General features: G+C 43.4%; 1 protein-coding gene across 2 annotated transcripts in view; it reads right to left on the bottom strand.

Moving 5' to 3' along the window:
- The window catches only part of ITSN2 (intersectin 2), a 129,725-nt gene extending 117,831 nt beyond the window's left edge, over nucleotides 1-11,894 (bottom strand). For both annotated transcript variants that reach the window (XM_074991341.1, XM_074991344.1), the window contains exon 1: nucleotides 11,770-11,894. The gene's annotated coding sequence lies outside the window, so the exon portion shown is untranslated. The remainder of the gene's footprint in view (nucleotides 1-11,769) is intronic.
- Nucleotides 11,895-13,918: the final 2,024 nt, after the last annotated feature.

Genomic DNA, 13,918 nt, shown 5'->3' on the forward strand with positions numbered 1-13,918 from the left:
TAATCAGAAGAGATTATAATCAAGTCACAAGCAGGTTACAATGAACACAGAGTAGCAAATGACCTTCACAACAGAAATATTCTACACAAAGGTATATTTGATTTCAGACTTTTGGAAGAAGCAGTTATAGTTGTTAACTGTTAAGATTTTCCAAGCACATTGTATAAAATACGGAGCTTGTGAAGAAGTCTTTACAAAAAGTCATCAATTATCTCACACCAGTACAGGGTGACGGCTGACATCAAATCAAAGAAGTTTACAACAACTGAAATCCAGATCAGTCACCCTCTAATTAGGGTTATGTACGTAACGGAAGACGCCACGCATAATGAAAACAAGAAAAGTTGGAAGTCAGAAGGTTTAAACAACAGAACTAACACATTCTTGTAAACAAATCATATGACCAATCACAGCCTCAACTATACTAGTGAGTTTTGTAGACAAAACTGGATTTTTGTCAACAAAACTCAGGGAGCATCTACACACAGCACATTTTGTTGACAGAAACTGTCAACGAAAAAGCCGTATAGATGCTCTGGAAGGCCCTTCTGTCAACAAAGTGAATCAAAAGATCGATCCACTTTTACATGTAGATAAGCTATATCAACAGAAGTTTTGTCGGAGCATCTCTTCTGACAGTAACTTCTGTAGACAGATGCTTCTAATGTAGAAGTCGCCGTAATGTTTACAGTAGCAATTCTGTTTTCCCTGCCTGACCTACCCAACTGCACTTTCTCCACCCTTTCCCAACACTACTGAAGCTTGGAAGTGAGGAAATGAAAAGGAGACTGAAGGAGAGAAGGGGGTAAGAAAAGTGCTAGAATTAGAATAGAAGAAAAAAGTACTTTCTTCACTCAAAATATTTTACTTGTTTTTATTCTATGTGAAACTTATACAGTGTGTGCTTTTTTAATATTTAATTTGTTTGAATCACTCATGCAAATATTTACAGAAAAAAACTGGAAAAACCTGCAATTAAGCAGGAATGCAGTTAGATCACACCAGTTCATTTGTAAGCAGGCTGATAACTATTCTGGAAGTTCTGCATTCAGACACTCCACTCCTAAAAGAGCCTATTTTGAAATAGAGCCATTGGAGGCACTGGGCTTGTCTAGAAAGGAGCATGGTAAGTAAGCTGTCGGGAGATTATTAATGAAGTGCTCCCCTGCGGCAACTTCAAAGTGCTGGCTCGCATGTAGCTGCGGCTAACCCGCCAGTACTTTAAAGTGCCCGGGCAACTTCAAAGTCTCTTTACTCCTCAAAATCTGTGGGGGAGAATTAGCTTAACGAAGTGCTGCATATGCAGTGCAGCACTTCATTAATCTCCCGACACCTTACTTACCAAAGTGAGTGAGCTCCTTACTCACCAAATTAAGTAGCTCCTTACTTCAAAGTAGGGAGCTAGTGTAGACACAGCCACTATGTCTTATTTCAGACTAGATTCTATTCCCTGTCTACACATTTAGAATTGTACAATCATAGGTATTTGCTACTTAATCAGAGATATATTTTATGCCTTCCGCTCCACTATTTTATGCTTTTCTGGTTCACAGGTTTTCAGAAGTAGTACATTTTTTCAGAATGTCAAACAAACCGTATGAGAGACAAGTTGGGTGAATACATTTTACTGCGTCCTTCAAGGGGAGTTCTGTATAATTTCAAAAGCTTGTCTCTTCAACCAATAGAAGCTGGTCTCTTAGACCAACATGGCTACAACTATGCATGAAGCTAAATATGCACAACTCTTCTTCCTTTATGAGTGAGGTAGATTTAAATCACTGAGGATTTTCAAGGAAAGATTTTTTTTTAAATATAATTTATGGACTGGAATTAGAAACTTTCATCATCCCTGAAGTATCACACCGCAGTACTACTGTTCTCCGATTATGGAGGACTGTAGAAATCCTACAAGATCAAGAAAGAGAAAAATCTGAGGACTGATGATAGGAGAAAGAAGAGGGAACCAAGAAAAAAAACTGAGTGCATGTGGGGAGGTGAAACAGTGCGAAAGGAGTAGGGAGAGAAGATGAGTACGTAAGTCACTCAGCAAGCCCCAGTTCCTCACTCCAGTGCTCAATACGGCTCATAATGAGGATGCAAGAGAGGATATGGGCTAAAACAGGGGTCAGCAAACCCCTGTGTGTGCGCCAATGGCAACATGTGAGCCAATTTTAACTGGCACGCAAGGCAGGAACTCAACCCAACCTCTCCTTCCCCATGCAACTGGAAACTTGCTCAAAACCATGCATCCTGTGGATTAAGAAAAGACCAGATAACGCTACCAACCACCACCTAAACAGTAAAGCTCTGCATCTTCATTTATTTATTAATGACAGCGTGGTAAGGAGGACTAATGGTGACTTTAAAAAGTATCACCAGCACTTGGACTGTACAAAGAGGTCAAAAGGTAAAATTTGGGCATGCTGCCTCAGAAAGGTTGCTGACCCCTAGGTTACAACTGTGAGAAAGAACTCTCTCTCTCCCCACAAGAAAGGAAGCCCTGCACAGCCACAGAGTTCAAAGAACAAAAATGTTACAGTTATTTTTTTTAACAAGGATAAAACCTGAGAGTAAGTATGGCTAATTCAAGGATAAAATAATCTCAAAGAATGCTGCTATTATTAAACTCATGTCTACACAACATACTTCTGCCAGCAAAGCTACATCCAGTCACACACGTGACCTGACCAACGTAGCTCTACCAGCAAAAGCCCCCAGTGCAGGCATAGTTACACTACACCAGCAAAAATTAACATTAGGAGGTACTCTCCTGAAAAAGAAGAAAGGAGCAGGATTAGATTACAGAAATTTAAGGGCACTTTACTCCTGAAGAAGAGCATCCATATTGGGGTTTAACCACACTTTAATTTATAGTTACTGACTTCTCACTTCCAGTTGAATTGCTTTAAACTTTTCTGAGTTTCCCCAGGTCTAAGACTAAAAGGCTGAGTCTACATTACAGGATAAAGTCGAATTTAAAGAAGTTAGCTCACTATTAAAATGTCGCTGTCTTCGCTGTAAATACTGTTAGCTCAAATCAATGAGCCCAAATATCGATAACAAAATGTTGATATTACGGGATGGGTATAGCATCAATTTCGAACTTAAAATTTCAAATAAAGGCTAGTGTGGAAGTGCCATGCCTTTAATTCAAATTTATTAGCCTCCAGAAGTGTCCTGTATGTATCCCACAAAGCTACGTTGTGAACCGCTATGTATGGCTGCTTCCCTCTCCACTGCTCTCCATCCAGATGCACAGGAAGAAGGTCACAAGAAACCCGTGAATTTCTGACTGAATTAGAATTTGAATACAAATTCATCATCACCCAGGCCTGCAAATGTAAAGGGCACCCATAATGAAAAAATGGATCTGTGCCTCTTAAAACAGCATGTTAATGCTTCTTGGGATGGAGTTCTCCTCCTTTCTTATATCTACTTCAAGGCTTCATCCAGGCACTCTTATTTTTTTGCATGAGGTTCCTGGGCAGTCCTGACTTCTTGCGGCTTCCATGGTAGCACACCTTGCCACACCAGGCAACTAGATAGCAGTCTGGGTCATGGCACCACACAGCACTTCTGCAAATTTTCCAGGCTTGTGGTCGCACAGAATGAGTATTTATTTGTCCAGATCCGTTAGTTTTAGGAAGATGTCTTCCTTGGAAACCTACAGAAGCATGGGAATTTGCATCAGATTTGTTTCCTATGCTTCCTGTCCTTTTACATTTCCCTGGAGCAGCTAGTGGGCGCTCCGTTGCTTACCCCAATGCGGGCTGCAGGGCTTCTCCCCTCCATGTGCCTTTACGCATAGCATTTCTTTTTACGTTACAAGGATCCCCCCCGAAGCAGCTGTCCATGCGGCTGTAATCGAACCCTTCCCCACCATCCCCTCTCACCACACGGCTGCCAGGTGCTGTGTTCCTTGCAAATATGTAATTACACGTGTTATACACATGTAATTATCCAGAAAGCCTTATGTGCAAAAGAAACAAAAAGAGCAAGACTAACAGGTAATATCACTACAAAGCAGGATTACATTTGAGTTCCACATTTCATATCACAGTGTTGTACATATAAAGTAGGGTCTCAAGATTTGCAAACTTAACGTTGGTGAATTCAATTATTCACGAGTGGCCAAGTGGCTGCTTCCCCCAGGACCCTGGGCAGGAGGACTGGTAGCTGGACTCCAGGCGAGAGCCATATTCAAGGAATTCAACATTTGCGAGGTTCTCAACACGGAACCCTCATGAATGTTGAGACTCTACTGTAAACAGAAAGCATATATATCAAGATTTTGAAAAACAGGTACCTAAATCAAATGGGCTAATTCAGAGTGTAGGCACCTACTTAAGTACCTAAATACTGTATGCTAAGGCATCTGATTTAGAAGACGCTGGCAGCAAACATAAGCTCATGCCTCTTAACTGATCTTTCTACAGAACTTTAACTGCAATAAACCAAAGCAGCAGAAATGTAGCACTTTAGAGACTAAAAAAATGATTTATTTGTTGATGAGCTTTCGTGGGACAGACCTACTTCATCAGATCAATTTAATTTCCAATTCAGACTGACATTTATAGAGAGGACAAAAAAAATTGCAATAGAAACCAACAAATGAAATAGGATCGAAGGAAGGGGGTCAGAGATGAGGGGATGTTAAATGTCCTGTCTGAGATAATTACAATTATATGCTATTGTCATCATGAATAAGTCAGACTATGAACAGGAGGCAGCTAGACAACTATCCAACACCACATTTTACAGACCTCTTTCCTCAGATTCCACTTTGGAATTCCAAAAGAAACTACACCATCCACTTAAAGAACTCCCTGACTCTACTCGAGACCAAATGCACTCAGACATACCACCTGAGCCCTGACCTGGATTATTCTATTTACTGCCTAAAATCCACAAACCCGGAAACCCAGGATGCCCTATCATTTCAGGTACTGGCACCCATACTAGTGAACTATTCAGCTACGCAGACTCCCTCCTCAAACCCTACACCATCAGCACTCCTAGCTATCTCCAAGATACCACTGACTTCTTGAGGAAATTACAAAACCGTGGAAACCTTCTTGACAATTCCATCCTTGCCACCATGGATGTAGAGAGCCTCTACACCAATACTCCACATGAAGATGGATTACAAGCTATCAGTAATACCATCCCTGATGTTACCACAGCTAATCTGGTGGCTGACCTATGTAACTTTGTTCTCATCCACAACTATTTCCAATTTGGGGACAATTTATACTGCCAGATTAGCGGCAATGCTGTGGGCACTGGCATGGCCCCACAGTATGCTAACGTTTTTATGGTCAATTTAGAACAACGATTCCTTAGCTCTCGTCCCCGTTAGCCCTACTTTATTTACGCTACATTGATGACATATTTATCATTTGGACCCACAGTAAAGAGACTCTGGATGGATTCCACAGAGATTTTAACAACCTGCATCCTACCATCAATCTCAGCCTTGACTATTCCACATGAGAAATACACTTCCTAAATACCACAGTACAAATCACTTAGGGCCACATCGACACCACCCTCTACCTCTACCAGAAACCCACTGACTGCTATGCTTACCTACACGCCTCCAGCTTCCATCCAGCTCATACCATATGATCCATCGTTTACAGTCAAGCCCCTCGATACAATCACATCTGCTCTCACTCTACTGACAGAGACCGAAAACTACAAGACCTCTACTAAGCATTTATAAAACTGAATTACCCATTGGGAGAAGTAAAAAAATAAAGAAAAAAGAAAAACTGACTGGGCCGGACAAATATCTATAGCCCCCCCACCCCCCAACTCAAACCCCTGCCATGCATCACTAAAAATCTACAATCTATTCTATATCAGGAAGCTACACTCCAGAAGGCTCTAGGTGACAGGCCTGTCCTTTCCTATAGGCAACCTCCTAATCTGAGAAAGATTCTCACCAGCAATCACAGGCTACACCACAGTAATACCAACACTGGAACTGTTCCATGCAACAAACCCCGCTGCCAACTTTGTCCATGTATTTATTCTGGGGATACCATCACTGGACCTAACCATGTTAGTTACAAGATCAAAGGCACATTTTGCACACTTCTGGCAACATTATATATGCTATTATGTGCAAATAATGTCCTGATACTATGTACATTGGACAGACTGGGCAAAACCTTCACCAGAAAATAAATGGACATAGAGAAGACATCAAGAAACTCAAAACACATAAGCTGGTCAGTGAACACTTCAGTGGAGTGGGCCATTCTGTTAAAGACTTGAGAATTTGTATCCTGGAACACAGAGAGTTTAACAACAGATTAGAGCGAGAGATTTCAGAGTTAGAGTACATATTCAAATTTGACACATCAACACATGCTACGAACAGAGAGATCAACTACCTCATGCATTACAAGGACTGCTTCCCTTCCTTTGATGCTCGTAATGATCTCAGATGGGACCATTATCATCTCCCCACCTCTCACCCACTTCCTTCAATCCTATTTGATTTGTCAGTTTTTATTGCAATTTTTTTTTGATCCTGTGTACTTACAAATGTCAGTCTGTACTGGAAATGAAATTGATCTGATGAAGTGGGTCTGTCCCATAAAAGCTCATCACTGAATAAATCATTTTGTTAGTCTTTAAAGTGCTACATTTCTGCTGCTTTGGTTTGTTGGAATACAGACTAACATAGCTAGCTCTCTGTTGTTATTTAACTTTAATACTTTATCAGTAACAGAGAGGCAGTCATGTTTGTCTGTATTCTAACAGAACAAAAAAGTAGTCATGCAGCACTTTAAAGACTAACAAATAATAAATCATTTTGTTAGTCTTTCAAGTGCTACATGACTGCTGTTTTACTTTATCAGTGTCAGTCACTATAACAATTCATGGGTAACAAATTAGCAATATTTTAGACAATGGAAAACAAACCTTTGTATTTGTCAATAATCCCCCCCATAAAAAACACACACCTTCAAGCAGAAGAAATACTCACAAAAAGTGTCTGAAAATAAAAAAAATCTGAAGGCGGAATCCTGCAATACAGCACAAACACTTCCATTAGAGGAGGAGATTCCATAACCTATTCCTAATTGCAGTACCAACAAATAAAACGTTATGCTTTTACTGATGTTGTGATACCAGTCAAAATTCTGTTGGTATGTTTACAGTTTGTTACAGTTCTTCATTAATTTTTACTAAATCCTCTACGTATTTCTAGTAAGACAATCAATAGATAATGTTACAGTTAGTGGAGCAACTCTAGCTAAAGCAGCAGTGGGCAACCTGCAGCCCAATGCAGCCAACTGGAGTTCCACTTGCAGCCCATGCACCCATTTTTCCCCTCTCCCATGCTTCTCTTGCACATTGAGACACTGGAGTGCACACTTCCTACTTCTGCCCCTGCCTCCCAGAACTATCGGAGCACCATGAATCCGCTGATTCGCACTCCGTTCCCACTCCTACTCCTCCCACCCAGAGCTGGAATGTTGCAAATCAGCTGTTTGTGGCTCTTCAAATTCTGTGAGGGAGGGAGGGAGAAGAGTGGGGACGGACCACAAATCAGCAGATTCATGGCACTCAGATTGCTGGGAGGGAGGAGGAGAAGAAAGTGCAGGGATGAAGTGCCACAGTGCACGAGAGGCAGAGGGAAAATTATCTGACAGAGGATAGGTGGGAGCAGGTGGAACCCCCACGGGTTGCCTGCCCACCACTACCAATCATGTGGCCCACTGAGCAAAGGAGAACCACTCACGTCGCCCATTCACTATTCTTGGTTGCCCAACTCAGAGCTAGAGTCTCAAAGGTGTGCATGAAAAAGGGGATATTTACTGTGTGTGTTATATGAAGATTCCTTGGCCCTGAATTTGTCTCCCAATTTCAGCTCTCAGAGGACCGATCTCTTAAATTTCTATGCATGCTAAAATACTTATTTTTGTGATGTGGATGTGATATCTTATTGCTAGGGAGGCCAGGGTCTTTTTTATTTTGTTTTATTGTTAGTCCATTAAGGCTACGTCTACAAATAGCTGAGTAAAAGTTATTATGGCAAACAGTTCAAGAACTTCATATTCAGTGCATAACATTATCCGACTATGAAAATGAACTTAAAAGTTCACATAAAAGTAATATGGTGGAAATATCAATAAATACTACAGGTTGAACTTCTCTAATCCAGAAGTCTTGTCTCGCAACCACCATAATCAGGCATGATTTTATTTAGCAGGATGGCCACTTGTCATGAGTGTGGCCAAGTTTCCCAGGGTCCCATGAAGTTTGTTTACATCCACCAGTCCTGGCTCTCAGTGTTGTGCTTTACTTAGCTGAAACTGTCCACAAATGACTTCAAATAGCCCACTAAGCAGTGGAAGTGTTGGTAATGTGCTAGACAATATTGACCTCCCGTACTGCAAATTCTCTCCTTCAGCACTGCTCAGGTCTGAAGGGTGCCGGACAAGACACGTATCAGAGGGATAGCCATGTTAGTTTGTATCGGAAAAACAATGAGAAGTCCTGTGGAATCCTATAGATTAACAGATATTTTGGAGCATAAGCTTTTGTGGGCAAAGATCCGCTTCGACAGATGCAAAGAGAAGTTCAACCTGTATTTGAAAACTTAACTAGGTATTTGCATTGTCTCTGTTAGGGTAACATCCCAAACTCACAAAAGCCGTTTTTTACTCACAATGTTCAAAAATCATTAACAGCTCTCTTCTACTTTGGTTTATTTGACCTTACCAACATTAATGAAGAAAAATACTGGGTTCTGAGAATTCATCACTGATGCATGCCTCTAGAGGAGTAGATTAGATTCAACATTGATGTACATGCATTAACCCTACCTATAGTAGTTTTCATTTTTGTTCTCACTAGAGCCTATTATTTATTTGTATTACAGCATCTAGGAACACTAAGAAAGCATGAAGACCCCTTTGTTCTCGACACTGTACAGATACAAAACAAAGAACATACTCACTCTCTGAGAGAGTTTACAAGGCAGGAGCACTCCAGACCACAACATGCTAGTCACACTGGCATTTGCCTTGGCAAAACTTTTGTCTTACAGGGGTGGGATGTTCTGCATCTCTAAACAACAAAAGCTTTGTCATTCAACTGCCAGTGTAGACGTAGCCTCTGTGTCAGTCACATGGACTAACCAGTAAACAGTGTCCAAGAGGAGAGAAACAAAATTATCAGAATTTAGGAGAAAAATGGAAGTCTCAGTTTGTCACTTGTTCAACTAATGCCAGCTGACAATTAATATAAATATCACAGCAGCACCAGTGAAGAATCAAGTGAAGTGAAGAATCAAGTGAAGAATCAAGGGTCCAAATATTGCATGTGTGGATGCAGTCTTGGAGTCTAATTTCTTTTTAGGGCAGCAGTCACTCAAAAATTTCTAGAAAGCAAGCATGAACTAGTGTTCTGAAATCAGAAAAAAAGAGCCAAGGAATCCCAAGTTTCAATCCAAGCTCTATCACTGACTCCCTACATAAACTTAGCTAAATTATTCTTCGTGCCTCAATCTCCTCCTCTGTAAAATGAGAGTGACAATGCTTACTGGCTTAACCTAGGTTTCAGGAAGACTGAATAGTTAATGTTTGTAAAAGCACTTTTTAGATGAAGTGTTATGTATTATCAAAGGTAAAATCTACTTTCAAATTTTGCTGCCAGGGTCTGATGCCACACACTACTGGCAAATTACAGGTTATAAATTTAGTAATCAAATTATATTAATGCCTAAAGAATACAAGTAGATCCCCCTAGATGGCAGCCACATTTTATTTTTGAGAGAAAATTCTAGTGCCAAAAATGGACAGGTGGGGATATTATTTACTCAGGCACTAACCGTGGAAGTTAGTTTTCATTAGCTCTTAATTTTTCAGACTACGGGTTTTCAGAATAGCCTAAGAAGCAAGTCATTAACTATAATAATCTTTGTTATTCCATTCTTTGAGATGCCCAGTGTAATACGTCAACCTAACCTTTCCAGTGTGTTATCTTCTTACAGATTATAAACTCTCCAGGCACAGATGTTTTATATTTTGTTTCTTAAAGAGTTCTGAACCAATTGTTAGTGCTTAATGTCTTTAATGTTAATCAGCACTACCATGTTCATTTCTTTACCGACTACCACACATATACACAGATTATAGGGTTTACCAGCCACATTTTACCACTGAAATTATGAAACCAGCTCCTAGGGAAAAAAAATTAGTTCCCATAGAAACATATTGAAGTACTCTAGCATTAACAATTTTACTCCTCCATCTTCCAAATCAGAGAGAACATGTGTGGGGGAGATTGTTAAACAATCCTAGCTTGTTTCTGACAGTCTTTAAAATGTAAGTGGAAACCCCACAGAAATTGAACCCAACACTGTTCAAGGAGGACAGAGGGTAAAATACTGCATTGTCCCAGTAGCTTTGTTACCAAAAAAACCCCACAAGCCCTTAAAAAAAAAAACCCCACAAGCCCTTAAAATAACACTTTTTATAACAGAGGTAAGGACTTCATAATTTTTTAGAAAAGAAAAATGTTTACTATAAAAGAAATATCCGTTCAGCCTAACAAAAGCCACAAACCTGAAGCATTTCCCCTTCCCTACCCATTCTGTTGCCAAAGTTGTTTCAGTTACTGTGGTTTTAAACTTTTGTGCAGCACCCAGCTGCACACCGTGAAACGAGCTAAATAAAATCAACAAAATCAGAGATTATCTCCTCTACTATACTCTGCAGGAGGTGCTTACACTGGAGAAGATCTAATCACAGTCCCATCCCCCAGAGAAAAGTTCAGAGAATTGTGGGGTGGAGGGATCTCTCCGTCTCCCTCCCCAATCCTATAAATAGTAACAGAGGTAGCCTTGTTGCCCTGTATTCTAAGGAAACAAAACAGCAGTCATGTAGCACTCTGAAGAATAACAAAGTGACTTATTCAGTGATCGGCTAATTGGATCACTGAGTAAATCATTGTGTTAGTCTCTAAAGTGGTACATTAACTGCTGTTTTGTTTAGCCCGACAAGGGGTTTAAGACGACAAACGAAACAGAGAACTAGACACAGGACCAGTGAGCTGGATCACATTCTCCAGCAGCCACCAGCCCTTTAAATCTCTCACAAGCACCTACAAACAAGAACACTTCAAATTCCAGTCGTGCATTGCCCAAGCCATTCCCCACAGGTTACTGCTCACAACAGCCCCCAAACTGCTTCCTTGAGCTCCTGCCCAGCCCTTCAACCAAGGGCCCTGTACTTGCTCCCTCCTCAGAACGCCCCCCAACGGACGGTACACCCTTAGCTGCTCCTACCCCAATCGTAACCACCCCCTACCTGCTTCCCGCTTGCCCCCCCTCAGCAAGGTCAAGTCACATCTCCTCCCTCCTCCCGCCCTGTGCAGCCAAGGGCACTTTTACCTGCTCCCCCCAGCCAGCGCCCCCCCCACCTGCTCCCTTCCTGGTCTGCCCCCAACCAACCTCCCCCGCCTCCGCCTGCTCCCTCTCTGGGCTCCCCCAACCGACGTCCCCTCCTACCTGCCCCCCCCCCCGGGCCGCCCACCCCAACCAAGGGCAACCCCATCTGCTCCCTGCTGGGGGCCCCCAGGGCCCTCCCCAAGCCCCTAACAGAGTCACGCCCCCGTCCCCGGACCTTGCCGCCTCAGGCCCCCGCCAAGGCTGCCCCAGTCTCCTCACAGACCCCGCCTGCCCGCCCAGCCGGCTCGGCTCCCTCGGCCCCCCCAGGCTCAAGCCCCGGCCGCGCAGCGCAGTACCTGTTGCTCGGCTCGGCTCGCCTCTGGTTCCCTCCCTCTGCCTCCTGCGGCGGCTTCAGCCCGACAACATGGCGGCGGCGGAGGCGGGGGCTGGGCGAGCTGCGGCAGGAGGGGGAGGGAGCAGGAGCTGCCCGCTGGCGGACACGGGCCAGTAGCCGCGCGGGTGCGAGAGCGGGGCGGAGACGCGAGCCCGCAGAGGGGCTCCCGGGTGCGGGATCAGCCCGGAAACACAGGCCTGCAGTACCGGGTGCGGAGCTAGCAGCACCCTTGGGGGCAGGTGCCAGGCTCAAAACATGGGCCGCTGTGGGTGTGGGGCCACAGCCGGAGCTAACAGCGCCTTGGTGCCAAGGCAAGGCAGGTGCCCCAGGAGCTTCTGGCTGTCGGCGGCGGATGGCACGGGGAGGTTCACGGGGATCTCCTGGGTGGGAGGTGGGCATAATCGTCAGGGAAGCGCTCGGGGCTGGGCTGCATTGCCCTGGCTGTAGCGCAGCTTGCACTGCAGCGCCCCCAACCAATGCCCCAGCTCTGGAAGGGGCACAGCTCTGAGTCGGGTTCTAGGGTCAGTGTGCCCCCTAAGCTAAACACTTGGGCAGTGAGGCTGGAAAGATTCATGCGCCCCCCAGCTGTTTAGCAGAGCACCCACAGCCTGCAGCATGTGTTTCTATTAGTGTTGCACATCCTCACATGCCTTGGTGCACATAAAATTTATTCTGCACATGGATGAAAAAAGAGGGAACGTTGTGAAGGCCCCCCACCTGCAGCCACTGCTAAACTCCAGCCACAGCTGGGGCAGGTTATGGCAGTGGGACAGCATGAGAGGGGCAGGTGGCGCCCCCTCCCCACTGCAGACGCCAGCAATAGCTGCTAGGTTGGAGCACAGCAGCGTAAGAACAGCCTCGGGGGTCAGGGGCATTTGCATAGCCCCTACTCTGAAGCTGGCTGCATCTGTGGAGTATAGGAGCCAAGCCCGACTGCAGGCCCCTGTGAGCCACAGGCCGGGGGCTGGAGGGTCCTGGTTCCAGCCATCCAGCCCAAGTTGCAGCAGGACAGGAGTTCATAGTACCACCTCCTGCCCTGGCTTCAGCTGCTGACAGCTGAAGCAAAAGTTGTAGAGGTCAGGTAACGTCACAGAATCTGTGACTTCTATGACTAATTAATAGCCTTAATAATAATAATAATTAAATAGTAGCCTTAATAACACTTCACCAAAGTAACAGAGAGGAAGTTGTGCTACTCTATAGACTATCAAAACAAAAAGCAGTCAAGTAGCACTTTAAAGACTAGCAAAATAGTTTATTAGGTGAGCTTTCGTGGGACAGACCTACTTCTTTAGACCAACTTCACCAAAGGGTGATGTGGGAGGTCTCTACTGAAAGTCAGTAGCTCACTGGTCATCATAATGACTGTGAAATATATGTACAGATAATATTTAAGGAGTTATATAGCTATACTGAAATTTATGTTCTTAAACCAGCTGTCGCTCCCTGGTCATCTGTGTATTGTGCACTGTCTATCCTGCAAAGCATATCAGTTTTCATAACACGCCAGATACCAGGTGTAAGGTTGCAAAATCCACAGGAAATAAATCCACATGGGTGTGTCCTGCTTATGACTATAATCAAAGACTTTGTATGGTACATTAGGTAATATACGGAAACATATAGTATCTTCCACCAAAGGGACAAGCCAACAGTATGACTTGTCTCATGCAGGGAAAAATCACAACCAAGACTGGCTGTAAAATTCCAGAAGGCCTTTGGATGACTATGGTTCTATGAGACCTACAAGTATCCAGTTAAACGAGTTTGTGTTCTAGAATGGGTGTTATGATTTTATTTCATATGAAACCACCTGCTTCCAATTATTCTACTGGCTCTTAATAGAATCTTTTTGCTTTGTTGAATAAACATATGTTTCTTTTTACTATCAACTTATATGAGCACTGTATGTTAAATGAAGCTGTGATTGGAGGTGTGACTGATAAGCTAGCATGTACTGTTCCTTTGGGAGCAGTGAATCTGTGAATATAGTGAGTATCTACTGGTTGGACAGTCAATGGAGTTGCTTGAGGCAAAGAGGGGAGTGGGGGGCTGCAGGAGAAGGGAATTGGAGTTTGTCTGTTGCAGTGATCCCCAGCCTTTTCACTAGT

Source organism: Carettochelys insculpta, chromosome 3 (assembly GCF_033958435.1).
Source record: "Carettochelys insculpta isolate YL-2023 chromosome 3, ASM3395843v1, whole genome shotgun sequence".
Classification (NCBI taxonomy): domain Eukaryota; kingdom Metazoa; phylum Chordata; order Testudines; family Carettochelyidae; genus Carettochelys; species Carettochelys insculpta.